Below are 21,280 nucleotides of genomic sequence, written 5' to 3'. Positions count from 1 at the left end.
TGAAATATTGGTTGAAAAACTGTAAAGCATGGTTTCTTTTTAAATAAAATATTACGAATTATTTCTTAATCAACCTCTGAATTGAGACAGTGTGTGAGTGAAAGCTATAATTTGTCACACCTACACAGGTTGGTGATTTGAGGATAGAAAAAATAAAATCTAGTAAAGGATTCAAGGTTATAGCATTTGGATGGTGTAAAAACAAAAAAAAAATATGTGTATTTATATATATAGGTTAGGATGAATTATTCAAGCAACTCGAATAATAAGTGGAACATCACACTGTTTTATTTACCTGTTAGTTCAAAATACATGATTAAATTCTTTCTTGCATCCCTCACAGTCTTTAATCATTGGATTCGCTCCGTCAAAACCATCAACCTCGTCTTGTCCTCTGTAGCAATAATGTCTGACACATGGGCTGCAGACTGCTATTTCCAGTTTTGCTTTTACATAGTAGGGTAGTTTCTCCCATGCTTCATCTAAATCTTTAGCGGCATATGTTGAGAGAAACCCAGATGGTAAATAGCGAATTAGATGTTGTGGCATTCGAAGTAAACTGCCATGTGTATAGTATGATGTAATAGCCTCACTTACTAGTGAGAAATATATTGTACGTAAAGGATCAGGTTTAATACTTGGTGTACAAAGTTCACATTTACACTGGATGTTACGGTTTCTCTTCTCACCAAACTCATTCTTTACTTGTCGCTCCATGACTGATGACACGCACACACTGTTGCCAACAAAGACAATACCTTAATATTTATTCACACACTTTTTTAAATAGTGTGCTACAGTTTACGTTACGTCACACTGACATGGTGTATACTCCAGTTAGCTTTAAAGTACACTTCTCTTAGCAGTTACCTAGTGTTAAAATAGCGAACTAGAGAGAATAATTTTATGATTGCCAACGAGGAGGATCGAACTTGTACTCATCTAGATGTGAGCGAATTCACTTGCTTTATATAAAAATTTTAATGCTAGGTGTAAGATAATCTCACATTATATTACCAGACGCAACTTTATTGTGTGTAAAATTATTATTTTGTAGACATATGTTTGAAGCAGAACATTCCTTTGTAGTGTATATCTATCCCGGATGTTTTCTGCAAGCAGCTTTCGCATAAACCGGTTAACGCCTTACTTCTTTCGTGGTCATTGCTGGTCATGGTCGTGCTTTGACCACGGTTTCATCAAGGCTACAAAAAAAGAGGATGCGTGAACTCAAGTCCGGATCGCTACGCAGCTTACTAGCAGATGTTGTATCCAGGCAGGTTTTTTGAAACTAGTTGTTTTTTTTTCAAATTACATATCGCCGTTAGAACGGGTATATATACTGCGATCGCTTGCTGTAGGTACGTTACAGTTTCAAACTGCCTTCGAAATGCCGTCCGTCCAAGAAACTCTCTTTGAAAAGCTTCTAGCGCTGCGGGAAATAGTTAGATTAATGGAAATGTGTGAGATAAATAGTATAGTGGAAGTACAGGGCTCATTTGAAAGAGCGATTGTAAACAGAATACGTCATATGACTAACGAAGAGTTTCGGCTTCTCGTTAGGCTGCATACACGTATTTTGTTACGGCGCGAAAGCCCGAACTTCAATATATTATTTATCCACAAATTTAGTTTCTTTTCCTGCAACGCGATGTTAGCTGAACTAAGAGAGCTAATGGACGATCACGGAAGTGATGGCGATATTTTTGGTGAGTTTTAACTTTTTTCTAAATTTCAAGACTTCGTCTATTGTCGGATTGCGAAAGATTTTAATCTTACATTAAATTTTTCTTTCTATATAGGAGAAGATTAAGAAGTGAGCCTGGAGGAAGAGGAGAATTTAATTTATTTGAACTGTTATAGGTGAGTGCAAAAATATATTTTATTTATCTTGCTTTCTTTTCTGCTCTTAGGAAGATAAACTAATTAAATATAATTTTTTTTACGTCGCACTAACACAGATACGTAAAGGAGTAGGAAAAAGGATAGAATTTAATTTAATATTAAAAAATTACAAGAGGTTATCTTTAGTTAAATTTTGTTTATTATAATTTATTAATATACATGTTACACAAATGTTTCGAATTAATTATGCAGAGTTGAGGTGGAAATATCTTCTTGCTTGAGGTAATGTCCAACGTTGTCATCAACAAAACAAACAGCACAGTTTCTTGAGCAGGGAAGTCTGCAACAATAGAGAGAGGACACTATAAGATGGTAAATCTATCAGACATTAGAGTAAAAAATTAAAAATATATTATACTAGCGTACTTACTATTGATTTTTTTAGAATACATATTCCTTCGGAATCCATGAATTATGCGTGGCGTCGAATCCTAGCCACGATACGAAAACTTTGTCGTTCTTTCTTTTTAAAATTTTATCAATGAGGTATATTTTAGGATGTTTTGTCTTCTGCAGTTCTTGTTCATAGAACGCACCAAATATTGGTTTATTTTGATAGTCGTGAAGCAAGTAAGTTCTCGGTGATGTTTCTTTTACTTTTCTTACAGTAAATAATTCATTACTCCAATTAGGAGTATAGCCCTTTGTAAAATATCGCTTAATTTTACTTATTCGTACTGTGTCACCTACTTTAAATTTTGGTGGATAAGGTGACTTCTTTTTCTTCATTTCCCGTAATTTGTACACAGTAGCAAGTTGTTGTAGATTGTTTGTGACGTCTATAGGTTTCATACCAATCGTACGATGTTTTCGATTATTATATTCATCTAATAGTTTTGGTAGCATGCGAAGCCAGTGGTATGATCCGCACGCCGAGAATTTCCTCCACATCCACTGCTTCAGTGTTCGATTGAAGCGTTCAACTACGCTTGCCTTCAAGCTGCTCCCTGTCGAATAGTGCTTAATTTTTCTTATTGTAATCCACTGTTGAAAAATCTTATTATAAAATTCTTTTCCCCTGTCAGTTTGCAGATGTTTTGGATAGCGTTTACATTTTGAATAGATGCGTTCTATATTCTCCACTACTTCGTTTCCTGTTTTTGTTTTAAGTGGAACTGCCCAGGCATACTTTGAATAAACATCAATAACAGTTAACATGTATTTATATCCACTATTAACTTTCGAAAACAGAGACATATCAACAAATCCGCTTGATGTAAATCATCTCTCCCCCGGCTAATAACGCTCCGTCTTTCAAAATTCTTTCGCACTGGAGCGTGGAGTTCTTTCGCTATTTCTTCTCTGATATTGTTCATAAAGTATAGGTAAAAGAATTCGTTCTGTGTCGTCTATTCGTTTCTTGAATCGCAGTCGATCTATAGCCAGTTGTTGCCAGTTGCTTCTTCTGTCTTCACATCCAATTTCATAGATTACTGAAATATCCTTTGAGAATCTAACCGCTTTAAATATATTTGCGAACGAAAGTTCGTCCCACCGCGCAGTGTTCATTTATTCGATGTACCTCGACTTTCGAAGTTCTTCTTCGATTGACAAGATTTCGTTTTCGTGTGACGAATGGCCAGCACTTCTAGATGCTATTAACTTTTTCAGTCTCTCCACTAGACTGTTTGGATCATTCCAGTGAACTAATTCGATCTTCTTTCTTTGTTCATTTTTCCACTTGGCTACTTTTGATCCTCTTCCTGTACGTTTGTATTTGTGTACACTTACAAATTTTGGTGTGCTCCTTCCTTTTTTCACTTTTGCATCTTCTACTAATGGCTTGATAATTTTTTGAAATTTGAGCGATTTCGTGCCTCTCATTGGCTTGCCTGCGTCATACTGTTTCCTGTGCACGTTAGTGTAATTTAATATATGACTGTAAGCTGACAGATCCTTATCATCATACAACTGTGCGTCCGGATCTTTCTGAAATATTAATTCAAGGAGACCTTCAGTTAAAGGATAGTTAAAATTGTCAATTATAAGATTGTTATCGCGAAACAGTACTTTTTTACTCCCTAAATAGTGTTCTCCATGAACTACTCGAACCCCGAATATTCTATCAACTTTGTGTCTCAATTGTGGGTTAAGATAATTTTGCAGGAGAGTTGTAACCTTTCTGTCCAGAGTTTCTTCTTCTTCTGATTCTTCTTCTTCCTCATCACTTATATAACTATTTAATTTTCGATTTTTCTTTGCAATTAATCCATTCGAGTTAACTGTAAGCTGCTGTAGTTTATTTAATGGTGCAGTTATTGGTTTAAATGTTTCTTCTAACTTTAGTTGGTTTGAAGCCATATCTGCTTTAAGAGAGTTATATTTTTTTTACATCTTTTCTTAATTTTGCTAGTTTGTCCTTTACACGACTTTTTTCCACTATGTTCGCCTGCATTTTTTAAACTGAAGCGTAACGTCTATTGTTTTACTCATATATAGTATATTCAAAGAGTATATGGAGCGGAAGATCGTTAGTATTCCATTGTTCTGGGTCTTTTAGGCGGAATTGAATTTCATCACCTTCCTTTACAACAATTGGTGTACCTACTTCTAATTCGATTGGATTGTTCACGTGATTAATCATCGCATATACCAGAGAACCACGTGAAACTGTTAACGGTGTAAGTGTACCCGTGTAGGGAAGCTTATACATAAGACGACAGTTTTGTAGCATATATATTGGTGACTGATTTGACGGTAGACTGTTAATTTGAAAAAGAGCTTTTCTTGGTTTTTTGTGCAGTTCCTTTTTCATCACTTCAAACTCTTCTTTTGCAGTAGCAAACGTTTCTAAATACTGTTTGTTAACAACATCTTGCTCGTGGATAGGTGAATCAACATTTGTAATTCGTTTGTTCTTCATATTTAATTCTCCGTTAGATTCTACTGGTAGAGAATTTTTCTGAAGTTTAGATATGACAAGTTTTAACTCGTCAACTTCTCTCCGCGCAGCTGCATACTGTTCTACAAAGACTTTATTTGCAACATCTTTCTCATTTAACGGATTATGTACGTTAGTAATTCGCTTATTTTCCATACTCAAAGTACCACCCACATCAACGTTTAGTTTCTGTTGATTGCTTATTTCATTCTTCAGTTTTTCGAGTTCTTCACGCGCTGCTGAATGTTTTTCTAGGTATGCTTTATTAATCGCATCCGTCGAATGAATAGGTTTACCGATGTTTGTTACTCGTTTATTTTGCATATCTATCGATCCATCGTCATTCACTTGTAGTAGTCTACCTTTTGTATGCTTTTCTAAAAATAAAAGCGAAATTGCATCTTGTTCCTCTTCAGGATCTGCCACACCCGATATTCTCTTGTTGTTCATGTTGAGGTTATTGTCAGTTACAGGAAGGTGATCATCCACAATATCACGTAAAAGAGAATCAACATATTCTATGCGTGCAGAAACGTCGTTAACTCGTTTCTCTAAATTTCTCTGCACATGGTTAGTGTGCGTACGCATTGTGTCAAGCGAAACTGCTTCGTTTCCATTCATCGCTGGAGCTATTCCTTTCAGCCTTTTGTTCTTAAAATCAACTGCATCCTCTTCTAGTTCACATATGTCATGTATTTCATTTTTAAGATCTAAAATGTCACGTTGTATTTCTTCTTTATTAATACTGTCCTTAACGGTTTTTAACACATAATTTTTATTACAAGCATCCTCCATGTTTGTAGGATTGCCGACGTTCTTTAAACGTTTACCATGAATACTTAAGTTTCCGTCAGATGTTGATGTTACGTAATTTGTATTAACCATCATTTTTTCATCTACATATGATTTAGTAGCAATATCATGACGTGATGATGGTCGCGTTACATACACGTTACTGGTTCTGTTGTTTGATGCCATCGTGATGTTCTTTCTCTACTCAACAATTCGAAAATGAGTTCGTTAATGTATACACTCTCGTATTTATATCACATAAAATATATCGAATCCATTTCGATATCGACCTTTGCTTATTTCGCTATCCTTATCGATAACGAGAAAGCTGAATTTCGACTGTGACCAACAACGATAACATAAATCAGTGAACTGGTTGTAACTCATATCGGTGTTCACGTGATCGTCGTAGACATGCCGAAGATTTCTTGCATCTTGTTTAAACAGAATAATGAAATTAGCGTTGTCTCTAATAAGTTGTTTGGGAATGCAGGAATAGGTCTGACATAAGTAAAAAACATCCACGATATGGTGTCGACCTCTACTAAAGTAGTCTTTCATGTGCTGCTGTTTGTCGCTTGCTACATCGTCAAAAATAAACACGGAATTTCTTTGAGCTTTTTCTGGCGGTATTACTTGCTCACGATCAGAGTAAAACTCGCATTTTATTTCTTTAATAGATTTTAAAAGCTTCTCTAGCTCAATATATTTCTTCTGCGACAATGATTTTGAGTAAACATACACATTCTCAAAACGTAACCCGTTCGGTTGCAATAACAAATTAATCATTACATTAGTCTTCCCTGCATTCGATGGTCCGCATATGAGACAGCGTATTGTGTCCGGCAACAGTTTACTATGTTTATTTTTCTTTCCTACTGAACGTTTTGTGTCGTTCAGATTTGCAACAGGTAAAGATATCGATTGTTTTATTGTCTTCACCATCACTTTCTTTTGATGATGATAATTTTCAACGATCGAGTGCACAGTGGATTTCTTTTTTCTCAAAGTTATTGTTGATTACTAAATAAACACGAACTTTTTTTACCTTCTGTTTTACTTATCTAGTTCCAAAATGGTTCGTGCATCACACTACACGTAGTATTAAGAAGTGCTGGAAGAGCTGTCCTGTTATAGTGATCTAATACTATGTTGCCAACTTCACAACCTCTCATATACCGACAAGAAGGCGACCATTTTCTATGTTCTGTTAACGGATCATCATCTTTATCCCACGAAAATAATTCGATTCCGCAAAAAATACATTTAACTGCGTCTAGGTATCCCGTGAAGTAAAATCCAGCTTTAGCTAAACTTAAGGGGTCTATCCACGGTACACGCCATCTAGCGAAAGTCCTTATCCGATCTACCTCAGATTTTAAATTTAACGGACGAGGAATGTACGCCATGTCGCTGTAAAATGAGGAGAGCAGAAAAATATCTCTCTTATATATATCTTTCTACCTTTCAGAAAAAAAAGAAAAAAAATAAACTTACATACATTTTTAGTACTCAACAGTTGCACATCGTGTAAAAATGTAATTCGTATATAACAACACACTTGATAGCAGGAGCTCTTATTTGAGTATGCTGCGTCGAAGACGCAACGTTGTAGCAGCTCCATGTAAACGAGTAGGGAAAGGAGGAATAATAGGCAAAGTTCTTAATAAAGCTATAGATAATTTACCAGTAGAATTGCACATACCAGGTTATGAATTCTGTGGACCTGGGACAAAGTTAGAAAAACGACTTAAGCGTGGTGATCAAGGAATAAATCTATTAGATAAGGCATGTAAAGAACACGATATCGCTTACGCTACATACAAAGACCAGAACAGAAGGAAAGAAGCAGATGAAATCTTAGCCTCTAAGGCTTGGTCTCGTGTAAACTCTCAGGACGCATCATTAGGAGAAAGAGCAGCTGCACTAGCAGTTACGGGTATTATGAAAGCGAAAACTAAAGTAGGTGGTGGTAGACGAAGAAGAAAATCAAAACATCGAAGAGAACGAGTAAAACCAAAAAAAAAGACAACATGCTGTAAAAAAAAAAAGAAAGGTGGTTTTCTTCCACTCCTTCCGATATTTGCAGCCTTGTCGGGCTTGGGCGGTCTAGCAAGTGGAGCTGCGGGCATAGCATCGGCTGTAAACAAGGCGAAAGCCGCACAGGAAGAATTAAAAGAAATGAAGCGCCACAATCGAATGCTAGAAGCGATGCGTGGGAAAGGGCTTTCTACTCGAAACAAAGGAAAGGGCATTTACTTAAATCCTCCAGCATACAAAAGATAATGGAAGGTCTGCCGAATAGAGCATTAACTAACATAGATCTGTATCGTTATGCATATCGTTTAAAAATTCCCTACTTCAGAGGTGTGTTTATGCGAGATACGTTACCGAAAATTTCTCGTAAAAATGAGAGTTGTATTTTGAATTTAGATCCGATAAGTAAATCTGGTTCGCACTGGGTTGCGTTCAGTAAACGAGGTGCGTATGTCTACTACTTCGATAGTTTTGGTAATTTACGTCCCCCTAAAGAGGTATTAGAATATTTAAGAAACTGTTACATTCGATATAATTTTCATTCTTATCAAACTTTTAATTCATCAATTTGTGGTCATCTGTGTTTACTATTTTTATACTGTATAAATAAAGCAAGACCTTAGTATTTGTGTTCAGTGTGCACGATGCCGTATGAAAGACGGATTACACTCGAGGGTAGAGGCTCGAAGATTGATGTAGTATTAGAAACTCCGATTTATTTGAATAGAGCTTCTTTCTATGAAATAGGTCTTGCCGCACTATTTACATTTAATAGTATTCGAAATGTCACTAGTAAAAATAATAAGTTTGCTATATATTTGAATGGTAAAAAAATTCTTTTGAGTGTAGCAGAAGGCATTTATGAATTCGAAGATCTTGTTGCAAAAATAGAAAGTTTGCTAACTATTAAAAATGTGAAACTATTTCTGCGGGAGTACACTCCAAAACTTAGTTTTTTTATCTCGACTATTAACAACAAACCTACTATGCATTCTCCGTTTGACATTGATTTCAATGTACCGAACAGTGTTGGCACTAGCTTAGGTTATCTGTTAAATGTATATGAGAAATATGCTAACCATGAATCACAGCTGAATGAAATAGGTAACGTAATCGTTAATAGCACAAATAACCAGATTGGTATTAAAATGAAGGGAGACAAAACAACTGTACTCACATTACCGGAAGGTAGTTACACTTTTTCGGAAATAGGAGCTCTAGTTCAAGAAGCAATAATTAACAACTTTCCTATTCTCGAAGAGGAGAATGACCCTCTAGATGGAGATAGTAAACTTATTACTATTACTTACGAAAAGACCTATCTTCGCTGTAAAATGTCCTCCAACCTAGACGTAGACTTTGATGTTTCCGATTCAATTGCTGATTTGTTAGGATTTTCACGTCGAAAATATGATGCTAATAAATTACATATTTCAGGAGAGATTATTAAAATTAATAACGTGAACTCGATTCGTGTATGTTGTAATCTCGTGTTAGGTTCCGGTTCCTACCTCAACGGTAAACAAACACATTCGTTATACAATTTTAAACCGCTTGTTCCAGCAGGCTATCCTATCGTAGTTCAACCGTCAACTATAAGCTTCTTACCGGTAAACACTAGTGTTATTCAACATATATCCGTTGTACTCGAAGATCAGTTCGAAAACCCAATCGACTTACAAAATGAGGATGTAACAGTAGAGTTAATTATTCGTCCAGTAAAAATACAGTAATCATATATAACATAAAGCGTACACTTATGTACTATCATTCGAGTAAGGAACAGTTGAACAACAACATCATGGTAGTAATTTACAACAACCAGTCAAAAAACCGAGGATTAAAAGAGGAAGCTGCTAGAGTAGTAAAATATAGAGTAAAGCTAAAAAAAACAATCTCATCGTGTACGCGACAAGAAAAAATTAACCACAAACAATAAAGACTTTTTACAATCGCTAGGCTACCGACTACTATAAGTTCTATTTCTCCTACAGAAACTACTTTACTCTCTTTTCGTGTGCGTAATCAAGGTAACATCACTCTCTTTTTGTGTGAAATCTCTTTACAATGCTACCGACTACCCCCCTAGGATAAAGCATATAAATTCTAATTCTCTACCAAAAACTACTTTAGTCTCTTTTTGTGTACAATCACGCTAACATCAAGGAGAAATATGTTCAACGTAACGGACAAAGTTATATTTGACAACAGAGTTGCTAGGCGGGAAGTAAGGAGCTATCATCCATATGCTGGCACGAAATATGAAAACAACGATGAAATTCGAGTTCCTGTACACAACCAAGAACATATATTTTTACCCTCTGAAGCTGATGTTCACATCGAAGGTGAAATAGTTAGATCAAGCGCAGATAATACACCATCAGCTACAGCCGTTCCTGATCAAAACTTTGCAGCAAATCTCTTCGATGAAATGCGTATTGAATTGAATGGGAAAGAGATTGAAAGAACACGACGTGTAGGCACAACTAGTGCTATAAAAACGTTCGCCTCTTATTCTAAAAATGAAATGTTAGCGCTGCAAAATGCTGGCTATTTTCCATCAATTTCTACACCACCAAACGAAGCTAATATTGCCCACGCAACTACAAAGCTGTTCCACGCAATTATCCCACTGAGTCTTCTTTGTGGATTATTTGAAGACTACAGGAAACCATTCATAAACTGTAAACTTGAATTTATCTTTATTCGTTCTAGAGATGACAAATGTGCACTGTTTTCAGCCAACGCGGAAGATGCAGCTAAGGTCAAAGTACGAAAAATGTATATAAAGCTACCAACTCTAATACTGTCCGACGAGGAAGAAGTTAAACGCATAAAGTTAATCCAAAAAAATCCTTCTATTCCTGTAGCATTTCGATCGTGGAGTTATCACGAGTTACCTACTATTCCAAATTCAACGAAAATTAATTGGACTGTTATGACTACGTCACAAATAGAAAAACCGAGAGTTTTTATGCTTGCTTTCCAAACCGATCGTAAGAAAATTAATGTTTCTTCTTCTCTGTTCGATCACTGTAATATTCGATCCGTTGGCGTATTCTTAAATTCAAACTTTTATCCCTATGAAAAGGCTGTAGCTAATTTTAACAATGGTGACTACAGTGAATTGTATGATATGTTCATCAAGTTTCGTAATGCGTACTATCAGCTTGATGATAATCGTTCCGAACCGAACATATCACGAAGTGAATTTCACTCGCATTGTCCTATTGTTGTTGTTAATTGCATGGAACAGGTTGAATCGATGAAATCTTCTTCTGTAGATGTTCGCGTTGAAACTGAAACAAACGAACCTATTCCAGCCAACACTACTCTGCATTGCATTATTATTCATGATCGCATAATAAATTATAAACCACTAACGAATGAAGTATTTTTCTTCCAATAATCTTGCGCGAGTTTTTCTTCCTTTTTTTTCCTTGCTAATAGTGTATATAAACGAGAGAGTGAAGATTCTCTGCTTCAGTTCTTCGATATCAAGCACACCATGAGTGCAAAACCCAGAGGAGGGATAGTTGACATTCAGAGGTTACCTACTGGAGGTTACGAGATAGCCTGTTGTAATATAGATTCGTCTACAAATGTGTTATCTACTGCTCTATTAGGTATGAGTGTACCTAATTTAGATTTCACGCTTACGTCGTTTTTCAATCTTCTCAGTGAACAACAATACCAATATCTGGTTGTGTGCAACTGTGTTAATGAGTTACGTCTATTAGCACTGCAAGAGTATCCTCGTACATGCATAATTGACTTGAACACTATAGAAGGTGTACCTGATTTAAGAACAATGCGTAACGAGTGTTTCCCTGTTGACTGTCCGCGCCATTTACCACATGTTGCAAGACATTCAGGCAGCTGTGCTATGTTCAACGTTCACGCAGTTCATAGTTGGCTAAAATCGTCAGATGGTGTGATGAGAATAGTGTGTTCAGTGATAAACAAATTTAAGAAAGAAGGTGTGAGCAGATTCAATAAATTTGAGTGGACTTTCTTCCCTGAAAACATATTATCTATTTACGAACAACATCAGTTAAGTGCGCTCTGGCAGTATCTACCAGATCATCTGAAGGCGAACTTACACCAGGCTTGTCAGGATTCAGGAGCTAACAACAACAACATCGTTCGAGCTTGATATCAGCTACTAATACATCAATTATTAAGGTGAAAAAAATAGATATAATACCATCCTTTTCTCCTTGCTTGTTTTTTCGGTTTTATTCTGCTTCTAACTAATTTATTTATTTTTTCTCCTCTGCAGGTGTCTCCTCATAGTGCAATCAACAACAACAGGTGTCTCCTCATAGTGCAATCAACAACAACAACAACGACGTCTGAGCTTGATATTAGTTACTAATTCATCAATTATTAAGGTAAAGAAAAAAAATAGTTTCCTTTTTTTCTTGCTTGCTTTTTCTGTTTTATGCTGCTATCAACTAATTTTTCTTTCTTTTTTCCCCCCTCTGCAGGACTCTCCTCTGGTGGCGGTCGAAGATTCAGTCTCTGCAGATCTCTCCTCGTGGTTGCAGTTACAAATTCAATCAAAAGTTTATATTTTGAAAATCCTTTTTAGTTTCCTATTCAATAAACTTGATTGTAAAAAAGAAATATGTTCTCTTTTTTTATTCTCCTACTCCTACTTTAGTTAAGAGTACAAGGAATAAAAGGAGAGGCTGCGCAGGATAGTTTGAAAGAAAATCAACTTTTTGATCATCTAGTGTAGAGTTTTTTATTTTTTTCGAAAAAGAAAAAAGATTAAATAAAGGTTTACAATGCACTTTAATATATAAATGATAGAAAATTAACTTACAGTACAATACTAGTTAGTACAATAGTATACAATGTACTTAAACAGCGAGTGAAATTCTATAAGATTCCTTTTTTTTCATAATTAAATAAATATAATAGTATGCAATGTACTTTAAAAGTATAAATACAGTACAATACATTGAATAAAAGAAACAGCGAGTGAAATGTTTATCTAGTTTGAAATTCTATAAGCTTACTTTTTTTTCATTAATTACAGAATGAAACAAATGTTTCTCTAAAATAAAAATGATTAAAGTAATCATAGGAGCTTCTCCTCTTATTACTTAATATTCACCTTCAGAGAAAATTACATTATTTTACATACAGAGGGGTAAACTGATGACAAAGTGGAGGAGGTGTTCACAAAAAAAGCAAACCTACTTTGCAAGATAGCTATACATTAGTTATACTTCTTTTCTCTGCAAGACTGTAATGTCCAAATGGTAATGTATTAATTTTGTTATCTGTGATGTACCTTTTGTCATCATTAGCTGTGAGTGCTAGTTTGTATTGACGAACCGTGAACACAGAATGAGAATTGGAAGTAATGCACACTTGTAGTTTGGTCACTTGTTCACCTTCATACAGACAACGTCTATACTGATCAATTGTAAGGTGATCGACAACATTTTTTGACACCCTTAGCTTTACATGTAGGTTTCTCTTTTTCACACAACTTAATAGCATACATCTTTGGTCGCAAACCTACAAATTCTTCAACAATACTTCCACCGTTTTCATCCTTCATCAAACCTATTTCACCTGAATTTTTTCTTTCAATTTGGAAAGGATTATTTTCATCATAATTTCCTGTATCAAACAAAACTGAATTTTCCTTCATAAACTCATATATATCAAATGAAAAATTGTATATCAAACTGTCGGTGTCAGTGTAGAGTAGTTGTGAGTTTGATTCTGTGTTTCTCAAAATAACGTTGTAGTGAAAATCGTTCATTTTCATTTTTGACAAATCTAAAATTGTAGCACCGAGGTAAACCGGTTGATTGTGATGAATTTGAAGTTTCTTCATTTCGATAACCATACACTGTTCGTCTACTATAATACGACGTTTGAAGTTTGCTCTTGAGATCAACGTACCTGCACCATAACGTCCCTTCCACTGTGTGACCCATCTGACGTCGCGCAGCTTCCTTACGTTCATTAATGAACGACCAAAAATTGCGTTATTCATTAATTTATAGAAACTTTTCTCGAACTCATTTTTTGCTAACTTTCGTTTCTCTGTGTTCAAATCAATGTAGCATTTTAACCATGCGCTCTGATTAAACTGAATCGCTCTGTAAATGTGAGCTACTTTCATACCTAATTCTACACACTGTTTTAATAGCCTATAATGAAGAACATACCGTTCCTTGTTGTAAAGAGTGCTCATTAGTTTCGTAGATTTTTCAGGACACAATGGATAATCGGCATGTTTATCATGAAGTTCTAGCGGGTAGATTAAATCAACTTCTACCATAAACCCAACATCTGCTTCATCTCCTACATTCATAATGTCTAAATTCTCAACGTTTTCGACCCATTGAAAGCCGCCCGTTGGAAGAAACTGTTGCATAGCGAATCCATACAAATTGTTCACGTCAAAGTACATTATGTATGATTCCGGTTTGGACTCATCGTATGTTAACATGTACTTGTTATTTGCTACTGCATGCCGCGTAACGCATTGCACATTACCACCGCGTATGGAGCGTTCGAAAAACTGCAGCATGTCGATATCCTGAAGTAATTCTAGCTGGACAGCTGTTATTTTCTTCATAGCACTCCATGCCATAGACGGTACCGTGTAGAAATGAGCGGCATCAATACCATATGTCTCTTTTCCACTCAATCTAAAGTTTTCAAATACATCGGCCAAGAGTAAAGTATCGATTTTCAAGTAAAGATCAGAATATTCACCCAACGATTTACAGTTAAACTTATTCCAAATAAGCTGAGCAAACGCGTAGTTTTCTTCCGAAACAGTTTCACCCTTTAAAGAGCTAAAGAATGAACTCCTTGACGGTAAACTAGTGTCGTCTAACACCTCCATACTAGTAACATATTCGTATGGAAATATCCCTTTCCGAGAAGCGAGTTTAAACTGTAAATCATCGGTGAAATACCGTCTCGTTACAAGCTTTGACTCGTCACTAAGTAATAGCGACATTTTGTCCAGCGAAAAAGGTATAAAGTTGTAAGTGTCTATAAATCTTAGTTCAACACACTGTCTTTGGTTATAACGTATAAAGTTTGAAAATCCTTTGTATCGTTCCATGTTCACTGCTAATAGTTTAATGTTCGTTCTGAGATTTGTCACAACATCCCCTCCCTTCCTATGCAGTTCCCTAATTATGAAATGACCATCATAGGCTGTCAAATTATGGAATGCTACCGGCAAGATAGAAATTTTACGATACTGTAAGTTACACAATTGATGTGCTGATCCCCTGTAAACACCCGTTAAATGACAATGATCGCGAACTTTAATTTCATTATCTGCAATTTCCTTCTCACATATGTGACATAATGTAGACGAAAGAAATTCATTTTCTTGCTCAACAGTTAATGCTAACATTGGTTTCGTATCAAAATAATAGGGCGCAAGCGTGTCCACCAAGTTATACATCTCATCTACGAACCATTTTACACAATCACTACCTCGATAGAGTTTGAAAGAGCACAAATCTCTGTCAAAACTACAGTGTAAATAATATGCTACGCTGTATGGCACATGTTCGTGAATTGGAGTTGAATGTGAGGTGACATCACTTGGAAAACAAGTAGACACAGGTTTCAGTATGCATTCTGTGTCAGCATACACAATAAAAGGCACTGGCTCTTTAACCTTATACTCGGTAAAGTACACTAGCCGTTCGCTATCCGAAGGCATTATACTTTTGCCCACCGGAAATTGTATACAGTTATTAGTATGAAAAGCTAATTTTTCCTTATTAGAAAAGTAAGACAAACACCGTCTGCAAATATAAATTCTATTATGGTTCTTCGTAAGAGATGAGCGCACAAGACGTGGAAGATTCTTAATCAAACAAAAGTGATACTTCTCACTGTCGCCAATCTGAAGCATTAGAAGATCTACGATCTTTTCACACGTTTTATGTGAAATGTACAAAGGTACAAGAGTAATCTCTTTTTTGTCATCATTCCGTCCTATGCACACCCAGTTGTTCTCGTCATACTGCGCACCGAATACATTCACGGAGATTTCGTTTTGATCTTCAAATTTTCTCATGTATCTCATTTCCATCGGGATTGGTATGTCTTTTAAATTTAAAATTGCATTATAATGTGGATAAGAAGAAATGCGATCTACATGATGTTTAGCTGGAACTAAGCCAGCAACTACACTCCACGCAAAGCAAGCATCTCGTGTGTTCCGCAGATTAATAACTGCTTTCTTGTTTCGAATTGCTGTAGGCAACGTTAGACTAGTTGGCGACTTGCCCACGTGAAAACCTACATTTTTATTAATGTTTATCCGCAATTCGCGAATTCGTAGCAGAGACCATCCCGAATCACGAGCCTCGAACTCTGATAATTTTTTCAGAATCGGTCTCGTTACATGTTCGTTGTACCATTCTCTTAAATTAGTACCTTCAGTAATTTCAGCGTTCCTTGAATGAAAATAATTGTTATCGATTTTATCGTGAAGGACATGTTGTGTGCAGAGAACGGTATTTACTTTTAATGCTTGTGTCTTGAGTGCTTCCTTCACGTATTTATTAAACCACACGTAAGATTTATCTAGGAACTCTTCGGGGAGTAAGAAATCATTGTTAACATTTACCACCGCTAGTGTGTACACTCTGCGCCGAAAAGCTTCCTCGATTTGTTTACACTGGAAAGCAGACAAATCTTCTATCTGAAAAGTTAGTCCATTAACAGCGCGAGCGTGAAAATAAATTTCTAACATCTGATTACGCATTTCCTCTAGCTCGTTAAGATTTTCAATCAGCTTGAACTGAGCTTCTTCTCGCTCGTCGCTAGGTTCGAACCGATATGAAATTAGTATTGATCCATTTACCTCCCTCATAAACGCGCGAATGCGTTCAAACGCTCTATCAAAATGAGTTTGCATTCTACCCGCATCTTCATCTGTCTGTAAATTAATGTCTAGTTTCCTACGTTTGCTGCTCGAAGGAAACTCCATGACTACAAAAAAAAATTACGATTTGGTGCTAAATTTTTCAGCAATCTCAAGACAAGTCCAGCAGTTGCTGTAGCAACGACTTATCAAGAATGTACAATCCGTCATTACACAGTATAACCATCGAACTAGGTCACTACCTTCTGCATCGCGTGAACAGTGTACAGCTTCGCTAGGAAACTCCTCCTGAAGCTTCCCTAGCAATGTATTACGGTAATAGGAAATGTTATTTGAATCTTGTGACGAAAAGGAAAATTCAATTTTATAAATTTCTTCGAATGTATTATAGCCAAGAAATAGTAGAAAATGTTCATTACTTGAAAGTTCACTCAAAAGAAATCGCACTACAGCAGCTGTCACTTCCTGCTGGCTTTCATAAGCTTTACTCAGGTTCGTCACATATACTGTATAATTAAAAAGAGAACCCCCTCTGTTCCATAGTTCAATACAATTAGCACTCACTTCTTGTTCTTGTTGTGCGCTCAGTTGTCCAGCTTCATCTTCAACAGGCTGTGAAGTAGCGACCACATCCTCCTCTCGATGTACTTGCAGACGACGACTCTGTATGCTTGGATATGCTTGATGTTCAGTTCCTGGTTTAATCTCAACTTTCTTCCACTTCATCATATTACCACCTCGGACCTGAAAAGAAACACCACATACTATTTTCAATTAACAAAACAATTATGCGAATATGGCGAAAAAAAAATTACATTAAGAACGAAAATACTCTGTGCATACTTACTTAGTTAAAATAGATGTCGTAACTGATGACATTCTACTGTAGGAAGCACACTTGATGGTAGCCCCTCTCCATGCCTCTGTACATCATTTTCAAGTTGTTTTTTAAAGAATTTATTTCTTCTATTTCTTCTGCTGTAAGTTTTGAGAATTGCGCCGGCAGGAAAACACTCACAGTCTCCTCATCTTCCCCTTCTATATCAACGATTATTTTCCTCCCAAATCTTGTTTCTACCGCTCTCAGCGCTTTAACCTTAAATGGATGGTTAAGTTGCAACTCACTTAACTTTCTATTATGAAATTGTGGTGCCTTGGCAATTTTGTTTAATTTCATTAACATATCCATTTTGTTGAAACTGCTATATCTTTTTAAAATTAACAAACTAAATAAACTTACACTTACTGAAGAGGAAAGAAAAGTAGTAGTAGTAGAGAACTCTTCCAACTAGATGATAGTTTTCATGTTGTGCTCTGCTCCTTAAATACTCCCTGCCACCACCTTCACTCCTCACCAGTAGGCTGGACTTGTCACTAGTTCACCTTCACTCAAAATTACAACCTACAATAAACATCCTGTTCGTGACAGAGATAACCTTCAACAAGTTAGAAAGCGGATCTTGCCTAGTAACAGCTGCACTGTAGCACTCGTTAGTGTTTCCCCCTCACCCCTCTAGTAAGAGAGGAGTGAGGGATCATTTTTTTTTACATAAACTAACATCCTGTTCAGCTTTCACCAGCAAGTGACCTATTAAAGCCAATCCAGTTGCCACATAGTTACTGTACCTTGGCCACAAGAGTAACCTTTCAAGAAAATTAATTACCTCTTACATAAAGACCTCTGAGTGTGTTGTCCTCATTCTACATGTGGTTGACTCCCTTAGCCAGTGAAAGCTACTCCAGCAAAATCCAGTCACAGCACCTTGCCCCCCACACCTTTCAAGAATTAATTACCTCTCACATTAAGACCTTGCAGCATGTGTAGTTAACATTCCACATACGCCTTGCCAAGTGAGAGGCCCCTTCAGGGAGTGAAGCGCACGGGGCATGCGCAGTGGCTGCCGCTGGTCCAGAATTCTTCTCTCGCAGCGCTGGTCCAGAATTCTTCTAGATACTCTACTCCTATACATACCCTTTCATTTTTCACTAAAATTTGCATGACTGCCAATTATGCTTGCCATCATGTTATCCTTAGCTGCCTTCTTTGCTACATTCAATTTTCTAGTAAGTTCCTTCACTTTCTCCTTACTTCCACAGCCATTTCTAACTCTATTTCTTTCCAGTCTGCACCTCCTTCTTAGTCTCTTTATTTCTTTATTATAATAAGGTGGGTCCTTACCATTCCTTACCACTCTTAAAGGTACAAACCTGTTTTCGCATTCCTCAACAATTACTTTAAACCCATCCCAGAGTCTGTTTACATTTTTATTTACCGTTTTCCACCGATCATAGTTACTTTTTAGAAACTGCCTCATGCCTGCTTTATCAGCCATATGGTACTGCCTAACAGTCCTACTTTTAATACCTTACTTTCTATCACATTTATTTTGAACTACGACAAAAACAGCTTCATGATCACTAATACCATCTATTACTTCAGTTTCCCTATAGAGCTCATCTGGTTTTTTCAGCACCACATCCAGGATATTTTTCCCTCTGGTTGGTTCCATCACTTTCTGAATCAGCTGTCCTTCCCTTCTTAACTTATTTGCCATTTGTTGGTCATGCTTCCTGTCGTTCGCATTTCCTTCCCAATTGACATCTGGCAAATTCAGATCTCCCGCTACAATCACATTTCTTTCCATGTCGTTTCCCACATAGCTGACTATCCTATCAAATAATTACGAATCCGCGTCAGTGCTACCCTTTCCCGATCTGTACACTCCAAATATATCAAGTTGCCTATTATCTTTAGAAATGAGCCTTACACCTAGAATTTCATGTGTCTCATCTTTAACTTTTTCGTAGCTAACAAATTCTTCTTTCACCAGAATGAACACTCCCCCTCCCACCATTCCTATCCTATCTCTACGATACACACTCTAGTGCCTTGAGAAAATTTCTGCATCCATTATATCATTTCTCAGCCATGATTCAACTCCTATTACAATATCTGGTAAATATATATTTATTAAATTACTTAATTCTATTCCTTTCTTTACAATACTTCTACAGTTCAACACTAACAATTTTATGTCATCCCTACTTGATTTCCAGTTCCCTGTTCCCTTATCACCGCTCCCTAGGCCATCCCGTTTCCCTGAATGTACCTCCCTATTACCCTTCGTAACAAATTTCCTAACTTATACGTACCACTGCAGTTTCTTGTAAGTATATTAATAACTAGTCGGCAATTGTTAATGAGCACATGTAAGCCACTTATCTCTGTACTGAAACTCCTATTCTTTTCTCGTTCTTTCTTTCTTTATTTATTTCTTTATTTCGTTCTTTCTTTCTTTCTTTCTTTCTTCGCGAATAGGAAATTTTACACTCAAATAGCTTGCAGGTATTCATCATTCTGCCATTCTATGATTTACTGAAAAAAAAATCGAAATATACATAACACAACAGGAACCAAAGCTTTGCTTACCACAGTAACTTACATGTTTACAGTGAATTTCTAGCGATGTAAGAGTGTGGCGGGCGCAAGCTACCGGCTTCGCTAGCACAATGCTACGAGACTGTCTCTTTACTATAATGTCAGTGGTGTGTAGCAGGAAATCAGTCACTCTTTTTCGGTGGAGGTGTCAACTACGGTGTCGCAATCATGCAAAAGGAAGTATGGTGAAGTTAGTGAGACTCGCAATAGAATTTCAAGTATAAACGTGTGTGATGAAGAGGTTAAAATTAGTTGAAAATATGGGACTAGTGCAAATGAGTGCAATTATATAGCCTGCTTGTTCTGGAGAGAATTAAAACTTTCGAATTTTTAGTTAACCTACTTTTAGGTTGGACACCTCCCTACCACCACCACCACCACCATCACCACCACCAAAAAAGTAAGAACTTTCTACATCGCTATATCGAACGCATGTCTCATACGCTGCATTCAATCTTGAAATACAACATTTGAGAGAAAATGGGACATAGTCAAAATAATATCGGACTGCCATCCATTACAGAAATAGGCAAATCCTCACTAGTTTGATTGCTGCCTGGGATACTAAATACCTCGGATGGAGTAGGGATATTTCAGTGGCCTTGATAAAGAATACAAAGAAATTTCAAATATATTTTTACTCTGAAGTTAAGGAAAATATAAAATGGTAAGACTATTTTTAAGATTTAAAAAATAACACCTACCACAGTACTTACACCGTTGTATACTTTATTTACAAAAGGTCCTATCTGTCTGTTAGGTCATCAGCCCAGAGGCTGGTTGGGTCCTCAAATAGCACCACCAAAGGTTATGCGGTTACAGAGAAACCGCAACAACCAATGGCAGCGCCAAAATGAGGCGTTAGCTTGCATCCGGGAGATAGTGGTTTCGAATCCCATTGACGGCAGCCCTGAAGATGGTTTCCCGTGGTCTCCCATTTTCACACCAGGCAAATGCTGGGGCTTTACCTTAATTAAGGCCACGGCTACTTCCTTCCAACACCTAGGCATTTCCTATCCCATCGTCGCCGTCAGACTTATCTGTGTCGGTGCGACGTAAAGCCACTAGCAAAAACATGAGGCGTACTAGGAAAGATGAGGAGTGAGGTAGTTTGGCATTGCTTTCCTTACTGGGTCAGACTGCTAATATAGCACGACTAACACTACGATCAACACCTTTCATAACACTCTGACGCAATGGCTGTGCTCTGAATGTCATTACTCAGCACCACCAATACCCCAGCAGCTTCCATATTATCACGGCCATGGATGAGACTGGACTTCGGTGGAAGCTACAATTTGCTCTGGCCTGTGCCAAGATACAGATTTCA

The sequence above is a fragment of the Anabrus simplex genome, chromosome 1 (genome assembly GCF_040414725.1).
Source record: "Anabrus simplex isolate iqAnaSimp1 chromosome 1, ASM4041472v1, whole genome shotgun sequence".
NCBI lineage: Eukaryota > Metazoa > Arthropoda > Insecta > Orthoptera > Tettigoniidae > Anabrus > Anabrus simplex.
This window is presented reverse-complemented; position numbering follows the sequence as displayed.